Genomic DNA, 12,609 nt, shown 5'->3' on the forward strand with positions numbered 1-12,609 from the left:
ATTAATAATGAGTCAAAACTAGATAGTCTAGTGACCTCATATATCAACAATCATATTTCTGAGCAGTTCTTTCAGGACTTAAAGAAAAGTGAGGGGAATGTGTGGTTTCTCTGACATTCTTCTTTATGCTGACAGACTTTTCCCAGGGATAGAAAGGCTGGCAGCAGCCACAGCAAATGTGCAGTGTTGAACAAAGACAAGAACCATCAAAACAGACCTCTTTTACAACAGTTATTTTTCTCAAGTTGTTCTCTTAAATCTTTTGATGTGCAATTCTTCTTGAAGTTTCTGAGTGCACCATGCAGGCTGGCAGAGCTACACAACAGAAAACATCCTGAAGACGGAGGAAATGCCTAGGACTATAAATATAATGCTGCTCTATTCAGATCCTTCTAGCTGGGCTGGTGGATCCCAGCCCCATGGCACACAGGGCCGTCATGCTTCTAAGCAGTGAGCCCTGAGCTGAGGACTTGGCGACTGTGGGCTCCTAATCCTGAGCCAAAACCCCTTCTAGGAGCCCGTGCTCTGTGCTCTTCAGGTCCCTGCACCCAAGGGGGTCAGCTCTGTCCTCCACCCAGGCCCTTGGGGAACAGGACACAAATAATCCAAACAAGCTCCTTCTCCTACAGGTCTTTGCTGCTGGTCTTTATTCTCAGTATCTCTGATTTTCAGAGCACCCTTTTCAGAGCTTATCTGTCAGGACTGCTGAGGTTTGGCAGTGGGACGTGGTGAGTCTGACAAACTTCTTGCTAGGTGTTTGCCTTTGGAGACTCCTTTCCTTGCAGGGTTACCTTGGCAAAGCACTGGCCTTTTTTTTTTTTTAACCAAGTGCCCCCGGCCTCTCCTAAAAGTGTCCCACATGGAAAATTGCTGTCCTGTCCCCCCTCTCAGGCTGCAAACCTCATGAGCAGGCCTCTGTCACAACTTTCAGCACCACCCACAGTGGCATTGCAGGGGTCTGTGTCCACCAGAACACACCCACACCACCTCAGGCGAGCAGGGATGGTGAGGAGCAGCACCAAAACCCTTAAATCACTGCCTCCGTGGTCTTTGTTGCATAAATGAACTTTCCTGCATGTGGAAACAATTGTATGCTATTACTGAAAATTGAATTTAAAAAAAAGATGACGTATGCACTTTTGAATCTTATGCACCTTGAGAGATCTATGCCTTACCAATTGGGCTCCAGCCAGAGAGAGAAAATGGTAATAGGAACAAATTACACTGACACATGGCTGCAGCACAGTTGTGTTAGGCTTTGCACACTTGCATCCACTAGATAACATTCACTTGGTTGATGGCCATGCCATCTTCAGTCAGAAGTTAGTGAACAGATATGTGCACATGCTCCTTAAGTGCATATAATTTAGACCTGAAAAGTTTTATGGTTAGATGGATTGCCAGAAATAGCAGGAAAATAACACCACACAGGAATAGCTCAGCCTGAACAATGTAGTGGTCCCAGCTAATACATCAGCTAGGGTTTCTTTGCTCCTTATGTTCTTTGGGTCCGGTTATAGTGCTTACCGGCCTGGAGGTGAAGAACTACAGATAACTGGTGCTGGATGGAGGAGCCTTATTTGTTTTCTATGGCAGTTTGCTATTTTTATAACATAGTGATTGGGTCGAACAAAATCAGAGTACAGTAGTAACTGATCTCCCCTTCTTCCTGGATGAGCGAGCAGAGGATTAAATATTGATGTTGGCCTCCTTGCACATACCCTAATGGGCGATGTTTGTCTGCTACTTCTCTTTGAAAAGATGCATTGTTTTGGGTGTGGTCTGAAGCTTTGAAGCGTTGCTCCTTGGCCTCTCCGTTCTTCAGTGGAGTTCTTACCTTTCAGACAGGACAGATTGATAAAACACTAGTTTAGGTCAAGTCTTGCTTGCCTTCATTCAATCATCTTTATATGAACCCCCCCTTTTTTTCTGTTGTTTTGTGTTTACTCCAGGCTTTAAAAAAAATGGCTTTTGGCTGATGTTCATGGAGAGAAATTAAACTGTGCCATTAATGAAAGGAAATCCTAATCTAGGAAAGTACATTTCTTTACAAAGCTGTTTCATATCATCCTTTGGGCTCTCTGCTAGAAAAGCAGAATCAGGTCTGAAATAATGCCTTTCTGATTGTATCCTCTAGTATTATAGCTAGCTGTAGGACAGTACTGTATCATACCTCTGTGAATGTAAAATATCTTGTACCTGCTTTCTGATATGAAGCAGGGACTGTGCTTTATGAGTTGTTTTTAATGATGCTACTCTAGAATGTTTTATTTCCAGGTGATGATTAGTATGCCAGGTATCATGACAGTAACAGAACTTTGCTGTTTTCTTAGTATTTTTCTTTTCTTTCTTTTGAATGGAGTGTGCTGGATGTCTCTATAATTTTGTTCGAGTGACTGCAGAACCTGGAAAAGCTGGTGCTGCTATTGATGCAGAGCATGATGCTATTATTGGTATATATACATATTTATATGCATATATATATATATATATAATTTGAATTTTTGGAAACTTTGTGCTGTCAGCTCAGCTTTGGAAAAAGATATACCAGTTTACTGTGTTGAGTTGGCATTGTACAGAAATTAACAGCCACATTGGTCTAGAAGTGTTAAACTTAATTTTTTTTTCCATCTGCACAGGGTTAACACTGTATTAAATATGTAAGGTCCTATCTATGTGGGTTTAATTACATAAGCTAATAAAATATTCTCTAAATAAAAAAGAAAGAAAAGATAGTGTATGACTGGGGATCTCTTCATTTCTATGCACTCTCAACTACAGCCTTCAAAACTCCCTCTGCAGGGGCACTTCCAAAGGAGAAATGCTTTCCTACCCTGGTCCCACCAAACCCTAAATGTTTTTTTGTTTTGTTTTGGGATCGAACTTGGATCCGAACTTGTGTCCTTTCGCTTGCAAGGCAGGCGGCAGAAGCACTGAGCTAAATCCCCGGCCCTTCCACCAAACCAGAAAAGCTAAACCCACGGTTCAGCCATCCAAACTGATCACAAAAACCGGAGCTCACAGTTCCATGGGCTCCTCAACCGGCTCTCCCTGTGTCCTCCTGAGGGGCTTCTGTAACCTCCCCAAGGCCTGGGGGGAGACGGCACAACACCATCGGTGCTGACTGAGATGCACCTGTGAGCTCAGAGCTCCTCGATGTACAGGGCGTCCCTCTCCCTCATCCCTGAGCCACGGGTGCACAGAGGAAGGTGCTCCTGTGATGACAGAGGTGAGTTTCAGCGCTGCCGCCTCCACCAGGCTCCTTAGCTAAAACCCAGAGCCTTCATTTCAGCAAACGGGGAGCGTTCCCCACAGCCAGCACCCTCACTTCCTTGCATTTATTTCCTAGAATAATATCGTACCATATATTCTTAGTGAAGTACTCTGTAGACAGTTTCTGTTGCAAAAGAGACACCTGCAGCGGGATGAAGCAAGAGTGATCACAACCACAGGGACGCCGAAAGAGGCGGGAACCCAAATGCATCTTCTGTCTGGAACACAGTCGCATGCAAACACTTATGGCACACTGAGGAAAATACATGGATTTTGTTGCATTCACTTTCCACTTTAACAAACGTAGCTATGTAAGAAATGGAAATGTTTGTTTTTCAATATATGTGTATTTTATTAATGCATATCAATTTACAAAAATTGGGTTTCTTTGTTAGATTTTTCAATCATGCATATTTGATCATATCCATTGCTCCTATGACTTTCCCTCCCTCCCTCCCCTTCCCCCCTTCTCCTCCCTCCTCTTTCTCTCTTTCTCTCTTTCTTTCTTTCTTTCTTTCTTTCTTTCTTTCTTTCTTTCTTTCTTTCTTTCTTTCTTTCTTTCTTTTTCTTTCTTTCTTTCTTTCTTTTTTATTTTTTGGTAGCTGTATCAAACTCAGGACCTTGTGTTTGTGAGGCAGGTGGCAGAACCACTGAGCTAAATCCCTGGCTGTAGTGCTGATGTTTTAAAGCCTGAAGCTTCAATGTCACCAGCAGTGGTGTGAGGACCAGGGTGGGTGATGGGGCCCCTGAGGTGATGCCACAACCTCAGGTGAGTGAGGCACCAGAGAGGAGCACCCAGATTCGGAATCTGTAAACCGTTGATATGGTAATTTGAAAATGGGTTTGTATTTTGTAAACTTTTATTTGCATCAGCTTTGGTTTTCCTCATAATCCATTACTGTCTCTTATGGAAGCACTAGTCTGTGAAGGGATATAAATATAGGTGCCCCTCAGAATTGCTTCCAGTCTGGAGAATCTTCCGCCCTGAGGTTGCACTTAACGCCTTTTCTGTGGCCCTGTCTCCTCTGGCCTATGTTCCTCTGGGGTCCGCTAAGCACAGGTGCCCCTGCCCTCACCCCAGCTGGCTGCCTTCCCTGCATTCTTGCTGTGAAACAGGGGCTTGTGAGAAGGAACAAGACTTCTGCCTCCTGTGGTGTTGGAGGTCAGGCTGTGGGGTGGGGATGGCATCATGGAGAAGAAACCACCTCTGCACCCAGTCGGTCAGATACAGAAGTGCTCGGCTCGGGTGCATCTCACAGGTGGGTTGGAACAGCCCTTCCCAGAGAGCCTTCTGAAGACTCCCAGTCTCACTTTCCCATCTGACAATGAAAGGATTAGAGCAAAGAAGCTTCTCACTTCAGTACTACATCTTGCATAAGTTTAGTAAATTGGGGCCTCTGAGGGATGGAGAGTTCATGGAAGGAGAGGTGGCTTCTCTCCAGTTCTGCCCTGGCAGGAGAACATGCATGTCTGTTCTCACCCATGAGGGCAAGAGGTGCAGGTGTTGCCAGCCATGCCTTGATGGGTGGGTGTGGCTTTTTCTACCAAATGAAGGGGCTTGGATGGAAAATCTGCTAAAATTTCTTCTGAATCTGAGAATTTCTGAAATTTTCAATGGAAACAAATGAGAAAGAGAAATCAGCAGCTTCCCTTGGGCTCAGATGACCATGCCGGCTGGCAGCACTGCCCAGGTGACAGTGCTCACCAGCGACTCAGCCTGGGGACCGAGCAGCCCGGATGTGAGGGTCTTATTAGCTATGAGATGGTGCCCGTGTAGCTCTTGATTGTGCCCCTTCTTCTCCAAAAAAGGCTGCTGTGGGGAGGAAATAGAGGCACACAAGGCCACACACAGCAGCAGCACAGCGCAGCGGGGGCAGCCAGAGTATGTGGGGAAAGGAGATTGTGAGTATCTTCAGGAACCTTCTGCTTCAGTTCACTCTTGATTGGTTGTTAAGGAATAAAGGAAAGATTCCATTGCCCACAGCTAAGAGCCAATCTGTGGGATTCATCAACCCCCATCCTTCATCTTAGCTGCATTCATAGATTTTAATAACTTGCAGATGATTCACTCAAATGCAACAGTGTGGGGTCATCTTGTGTAAAGTTTAGAATAAAGGAAGGGAGAAGGAAGAAATGGAAACAGAAATGGGAACAGCTGTCAGGGAGAGAGAGAAGAGGGGACAGAAAGACAGGGACAGAGACACATACAAAGGTATACTAATGCAGGAACAGTAGAGGAAATATAACCAGGTTAACTTTTCAGTGGTTACCAGTGAAGGCTTAAAAATTCAAATAAAACGAAGGAACAAAAAGTATAATGGATAGAAAGCAATTGTAAACATTGTAGATATTAATTTAACCGCATCAAGTATCATTTTAAACATCAATGGTCTAAAAATATAGGCATTAAAACATATTTGGAGGGGATAGGGATAACAGTAATGACTCAATTATATGTTTTCTATAAGAAATTCACTTTAAATACAAAGACACACACAGATTACAAGTAAAGGGATTACACGTAAAGTAAAGTACCATGCTGAAACTCCTTGGGAAGTAGGATGGCTGTATGAATTTCAGGTCCAGAGACTTCAGGACAAGTGGCACGAGTTGGGGAAAAAGCAGATCATCACAGCGCAGTGAGGAAGAGAAGTGACCAGTTTTGCACAGTGGCTCTTGAATTGTAGAATCTTCAAAAGCTCCATCACATAAGCTGGAAAATGCTGAATAAATGGAAATGTATTTTCTAAGAAACCCAAAGGACAATGTCCCTATTCCTCTAGAACAGCTACTTGGAACAAGGGTCCTGATCTCTTCCTACCCACTTAGCAAAAAGAAGCAAGTGTTCTTCCCTTCCTGGTCCATTGTGAGCCCTGGGCACCTGCAGTCCAGGGAGCTGTGACACTGAGAAAACTGCATGCAAGAGGCGGCTGTGCTGGTGGGGCGTGGGAAGTTGTAAGGATGGTCTCAGCTCCACATCCCTTCTTGTTTATCTACACCCACTTGTGGGCCTTTGGGCCCCAGCTCCATACATTCCAGACACTGGCACAGACTGCATTTGGATGTACTGGGAACTTAACTGTCTCCGTAGGGTCTTGAACATAGCATTTGTATCTTCGAAGGTGTCCGCACACCCAGTTCTGCTCCATCTTCCCTGTGATGGACAAGGCTCTCCAGCACTGTTGGTTGGTCCTCTCTGGGAAATCATTTCCCGACAGCTGCATTTAGCACCGCAGGTCGGAGAGTCAGTTGATGCCACTCCAGGTGGCATCCTTTCAGGGCCAGATGGTTTATGGAGCTCCCAGATGCTGGCCAAGAGACATGAGTCCCACAGCTGCAGATGGCCCAGGTCTGGACTTGCCCTCTTGTTGGAGACACTGCTATACTCTGTGTAATGTGCTGGTTCTGAACACTGTAACTGCCCGAGATCCTGTGATGGGACACATTAAAATGCACAAAAGAGGGCTGGGCATTTAGCTCAGTGGTTCTGCTGCCTGCCTCACAAGCACAAGGTCCTGAGTTGGATCCCTGGTACAAAAAAAAAAAAAAAAGAATGCACACAGGATATTCAAACCACTTCTCAGCAATTCCTACTAGTTATGAGAGGCCTGAGCCCAAAGGCATTGTGGATCCCAAGGGAAGTGAGCAAGAATGATGTGGGTGGAGACAGGAACCACTGTACCAGGTTGCAAGTAAGTTTTGGGACAAGGTTGACGCAACACTAGAGTAGGTGGCACCCATCTGCACCACACTGTAAGCGGGAACATTGTCCGACAATCTTACACAAAAGGCAGGAAGGAGAACGGAAGCTAATTTTCTGCTTTTCACAAACGCTGGTGCTCTCCAGGGATCATCTGCTTCCCAGACTGAAGAGGTGCACATCACCTAAGGTAAAAGCTGTCCCTCTTTATCTCCAAAACCTGGCAAGACTCCTGATTTTCTTGCCTACCACTGAGAAAAATTAACAGAAAATGAGAAAGGTGGACAAGAGGGAGAGACAGACAGACAAGCTTCAGAACCCCAGTTTTCACCAAGCCAGACCCCGCGAGGTGGGTGGTTGACCACACCTTATTCAGCAAGGAAATGGTTCCTGTTTTCATTTGTCAGCATTAACATACCCCTCAGCAATCACTCCATTACAAGTTAGCAAGTGCTGTTTTCCCATCCTTCAGCATGGAAGCTAAAAAGTATAACATAAGAACGAAGAAGACATTTTCCTTGAATCATGCATTTCACTGAACTATGATAAAACAACAAACATACATTGAGGATTATTTAGGGTGATAACTGTTACAAAATCTGATTCCAAAAGAAGTTTCAGAAATCCCTGAGCTGATTAGAGAGATTTTAAAAAGAACTGTTTGAACCACTTCTAAATATAGTAAAGTGTGTTGTGACAGTTTACAAATGTCAGTGTCAGTATTTATAAGTATGAATCTCAATTTATAGCAAATGGGGACTTTAAGAAATATTCCAAGTTGCTGGCTCATGTCAGTGTCTGCCAATTATTAGTGCTTTAGGGGTAAACTACAGCATTTGAACAAATTGTGTTTTAAAACCTAAGTATTCAAAGATTGGACAAATTTAGAGATGATGTAACCTTTTGGCATTAGCAAGAGAAAGTCACGCTAAACTCAGTGCTGGAATTAGATTTAACCAAATGTGTTAGCAGCATGTGTTTTGGATCCGTGAGAGAGGAGGTGGGGAGCTCACGGCTGAGCTCAGGGCCCCCAGGCCCGGGGCACACGCGTCCTGAGGGGGCCCCACCATCCGCTGGGCGGGACGGGAATGCACCAGGCTTTGTACCTCCTGCAACTGTGGGGCAGCTCTGGCTGGTGCGGGGTCTGCTGTGCAGTCTGCCGTGCCTCCCCTTTGTGCCCCATCCTTCACTGAAGGAGCCTCATTTATCTCAGTTGCTGTGCAGCTGTGTCTTGTTCAGATTCCTGGGATCTGCTGAGACCCTCTCACATAGAAATTCTGGCCCTGTTCCTGGCTGAGTTGTGCCTGTTTTCCTGGGTAAGAACTCAGGGCCACAGGCAAGATGCTTCATCTTCTCATGCCTCGATTTCCTTGTCTGTAAGGTTACCTATATGATAGGGTTATTGTTTTGGGAAAGATAAAAGTGTAAGTAAGTTAAGTATATATAAAGAATTTAGCACAATGGCTTGTGTTCACAATGCCGGCCATTGTCAAAATTATCGTTTTCAATTTTTGATGGGAAAGGGAAGCTTGTTAGAGGGAACAGAGGTGCTGTAGTGCAGGAGTCTTTGTTATTTTCTCTGGGACAAAATACCTGACACTCACCATTTAAGGAAAGAGGAGCTTATTTTGGCTCACATTTCCGTCCATAGTTGGCTGGCTGCAAGGCAGGACGGCACAGCAGAGGGGCTTGCTGGAGTAGAGCTGCTGTGGCCTTGCACAAGGGGAGTGGAGGATGAAGGGAGGAGCTGGGGAGGGAGGTGACCGCTTCAGGACCACGCCCCTCGTGACCAGACTGTGACTCCTAACCGCAAGTCAGCTGTAAGCCCCCTTGTTCAGTCATCTTCCCCAAACCCCACATCTGAGCGCAAGGAGCCCTTGGGGGACTCCTAGAGAAGAACGATAACAGTAAGCGAGCTGGAGCCTCCTCCTGAACAGTAGACTGGTGTATCTGGAGACCAGCAACGTGGGTCCCTGGAGTTTCCATCTGTCACCCAGCCCATCCTCTGCTCCCTTGACCCTGGGTTTCCTACCACTGGTGGGCAGATGGACGAGAAGGCTTCCTGTGCTGGGCATCCCTTTTGTGTTCCCAGATGGAGCTAAGACCCCTGTGAGAAGAGCAAAGGTTGGTGAACACAGCTCATTGCCCAGCAAAAGGGGTGTGACAAGGGCTGAGGGCTGAAGTGGGTCAGATGGGCTCCAAGCCATTTGGGAGCTGCTGTGAGGGGAACCTGAAATATCTTCTGATTGTCCTGAGCAGCCTGGAAGTGAGACTGCCAATCACTGGCTGCCTATCAGTGTACCTGTCCGATCCTGTCGTGGCCACTTCCTGGCTGAGGTCCTGCTCCAAGCTAGGCACTGAATCCTGAATTAGCATAGGTGAGACAGAGTTGAAGACCACACTATAATGGAAGAAATAGATGTAAATATACAATTAAGATTAGATCACTGCTCTATAGGAGAAAATGTATGTAGATTACTCTGAAACCAAGAGGCAGCAACTGAGTACATGTAGCTTGTGTGGAAGGGCAGCTCATCTCTGGAGCTCGTGAGGGGGCACCTGTGGGCTCCAGAACCTTGGGGCTGCGACCTTTCCACAGGCATGGACAGTGCTGAGGGTTGAGGAAAAAAAAAAAAAAACAGAGGTAAGGTGGAAGGTGGTTTTGCATCCTAGAGCCTGGGATATTGGGTGGATGACTTGCGATCTTAAACTGTGTGGTGCTGACAGTCTGGTGGGCTTGTAAGACAAGAGGTAGAAGTTCACACTGCACACCAGACCCTTCCGTAGCCTTCTTCCCTTTGGATGACTGGAGCACCTACACTGCCATGGTGCACAGTGGCACATGGTGGCCTACAACTTGAATTACTCAACATAGGAATTGTAGAACATGGACAAATTGAGAAAAAAGGGTTGACAGGGGTCTGTGTTGATGATATATTAAGGGACTGTAAAAACCTCTAAAAGAATAATTCCAAGCATCCAATAAGAAGCTCGTTGGGCCAGGGATGGCAAGCACACATTCCAGTTTTAATTGTAAAATGTTTATATGGTACTGCAATAATACTTTGTTCATGTAAACACAGAGAAGAAAAGTTCTCATAGAAGCCAAGAGTTTTATACAGCAAATCGTTTCATGGGTGTTAACAGAAGCAAGTCTGGGATCCATGCAGGAGAAACGTACTTCCCATTGCCCAAACATAGATCATAAACTCTGCATTTTGACATCTGTGTGGCACAGAAGAGAAGGGAGTTGACCAATCCTAATACAATCCAGCTAGTTTCTCCTCATTAAATCCCTGAACCATTCTTTTACACATATCATGATTCAATTTCATCAACTATAAGAACATGGATAAAGATGCAGAAATCAGAGGAGTTTGCCACATGATTAAAATATACCCTTACTCCTGATGTGCATCCAGATTAAACAGGTGACAAAGACCTTCCACTAAATGGGAAAACAGCAGTTAATTCCCTTTCCTCGCTCTTGGCCTCTTCCTTAATTACTAGATTTTGGAGTAAGTGGTGCTAAATTTCACTTACAAAGAAGGACTATTCTCTTGTTAGATTTTGTAGGACACAGACGAAGCCCACATGTACAGTGTGTGTGTGTGTGTGTGTGTGTGAAGACTTTGCCTCAGAGCTTAAGTTGGAAACAGTGAACTTTGGAAGCACAGTTCCTCAGATACATGCTTCCTGACAGCTACAAGGAGTTTCCCAAGGAGCAACAGATCAGGTGGGGGCCGATACTTGCTGTGGCTCCTCTGTAGGCTCCACAGATAACAGGGCTGGAAGGTGCACTTGAACCCCCACAGGGCCGCGACAGTGCTGTAATGACAACGTGGCCTTCTCTCAGGTGGTGCAGAGCCAGACTCACCCATAGCAGAGAGGCATGGATGCTGGGTGCTTCATAGACAGTATCTCTTCCAGGCCTGAGGGACACTGGAAGGAGCTACTTTAGCTACAGTTGGTCTCTTTCCCCTCCACAGTGTCCTGTCCCCTGCCTGGTAGAGCTGGAGGCTCCCCTCAGAGAGTGATGTGCTCACAGATGTGGCTGACACTCACCTTTTCTGCAGACAGTTCAGTTACTGGGGACCTTCCCCACATAGACAGGGCTTCCAGAATGTTCCCCAGCCACACCCACTCATGTGGGCCTGTGACCCAAAGTGGGAGGGCCAGAGGTCAGTTCCAGAAGACAAGTTTTCTCAGGTCCAGAGGAGGTGGGCAAGACATGGGTCCAGAGGACATTCTGCAGAAAATTCTCCTGGTTTTCACACCCTAATTACATGCAGGCTTTATCTGTGTCTCTCTGAAGCAGAGGTCCTTTTCTGTCAAGGGTGTGGAGTGTGAGGAGACACAGCACACAGGAGAGGGATGTGTGGTGGGGGTATATATAGTCACACCTGAACTCACAACTGTGGGATGCAGAACATCTCAGAACCCCAGTGCCAACACGTGCTGATCTGAAATGACACTACAAATACTCTTCTCTAGGCACAGTTGAACGTTTAGGGTCCTTAATCAGTCATAATTAAAGCACATGTTACTGAGCAGTGGAAAATGAATTTTCTTTGTGTTTCTTGGTAGAAGACAATACTGACAAAGAGACAGTGCATAGTACATGGAAAGATGGCTAGTGGATATACAGAAGATGGGGGAATTTGGTTCTAATTAATTAAGATAGTATAGTGTCAGTTTTGTACTTTTTGTTTGAAGTACTTTAGAATGAATACTTGGCTGAGGCTTATTTTCACACCCTAAGTGAGTGCTTACTTTTATGATTATGTTTTAACTGCACTGCTTTGTATTCAATAGGGCTCCCTAAGCAATTCAAGTTCAAACCTGAGCTGGGCCCTGGGTCTGGTGCCCCATGAGATGTGTTAAAGGCGCTAACAGGACGCGAGGCTGTACAATGTTTATGTGTATAAACAGAGGCTTTAGCAATTTTGAAGTCCCTCGACGTGGTAAATGTAAAGCTTATAAAAGAGTTACAAAGCAGACAGCGGAGTTTCACGTTTCTGTCTTTTAAAACGCGCTGGCGCCCCCTGGTGGCAGCCTGGCTTGAGGGCGCAGCAGGTGCGTCCGGACCAAGGGGAAAACTGTGTCCGGTCCTTGGAGAGGGCAGGACCAGAGGGGCTGCCCCACGGCCAGCCCAGGGAGGAGCGGGTCTGACCTCAGGGAAGTGGGCGTTGGTCTCGTCTCCACTCTCAATGATGCGGGAGCCGTGACTAACCGCGTTGAATCTTGGTGTTTCTGTTTAGTTTGGAAAACGTCCCTTTCCAGAGGAATGCGCCAGCCCAGAGCGGTCGCACCGGTAACCCTGCTCTGCCGCCACGTGACCTGTGTCTGCAGCCCACCCCACCACCATCTCCCAGGGACAAATATTTACTCCCTCGGCACCATTACCAACCCCAGATGATACCCGGGATCCCGGCTCTGGAGCCGGAGTGTGTCCCCTCGCACAGGCCCAGGCCGTTCGGGGACACGGGCGGTGACCCCCAGGTGACCGCACCGGGACCAGGAGTCTGCTCAGCCTCCGCCCCCCATCCTCAGGCCAAGGCCGGTGATGCTGTGGCCTGGACAATGGGCGCTAGCTGCTAACCAGTGTCCCGGCACAGCCAGGCCTGGGCTCTGCC

The 12,609-nt window shown here is 46.4% G+C and overlaps 1 long non-coding RNA gene across 1 annotated transcript; it reads right to left on the bottom strand.

Moving 5' to 3' along the window:
• Positions 1-8,633: 8,633 nt before the first annotated feature.
• On the bottom strand, positions 8,634-11,084 carry LOC104865401. Its single transcript, XR_781140.1, has 4 exons — positions 11,039-11,084; positions 9,276-9,374; positions 9,006-9,080; positions 8,634-8,720 (listed from the first exon to the last, which is right to left on the bottom strand). It is a non-coding gene; the product is annotated as an uncharacterized LOC104865401 (long non-coding RNA).
• Positions 11,085-12,609: the final 1,525 nt, after the last annotated feature.

This window comes from Fukomys damarensis, unplaced genomic scaffold (assembly GCF_012274545.1).
Source record: "Fukomys damarensis isolate Sample0158 unplaced genomic scaffold, DMR_v1.0_HiC HiC_scaffold_14, whole genome shotgun sequence".
Classification (NCBI taxonomy): Eukaryota; Metazoa; Chordata; class Mammalia; order Rodentia; family Bathyergidae; genus Fukomys; species Fukomys damarensis.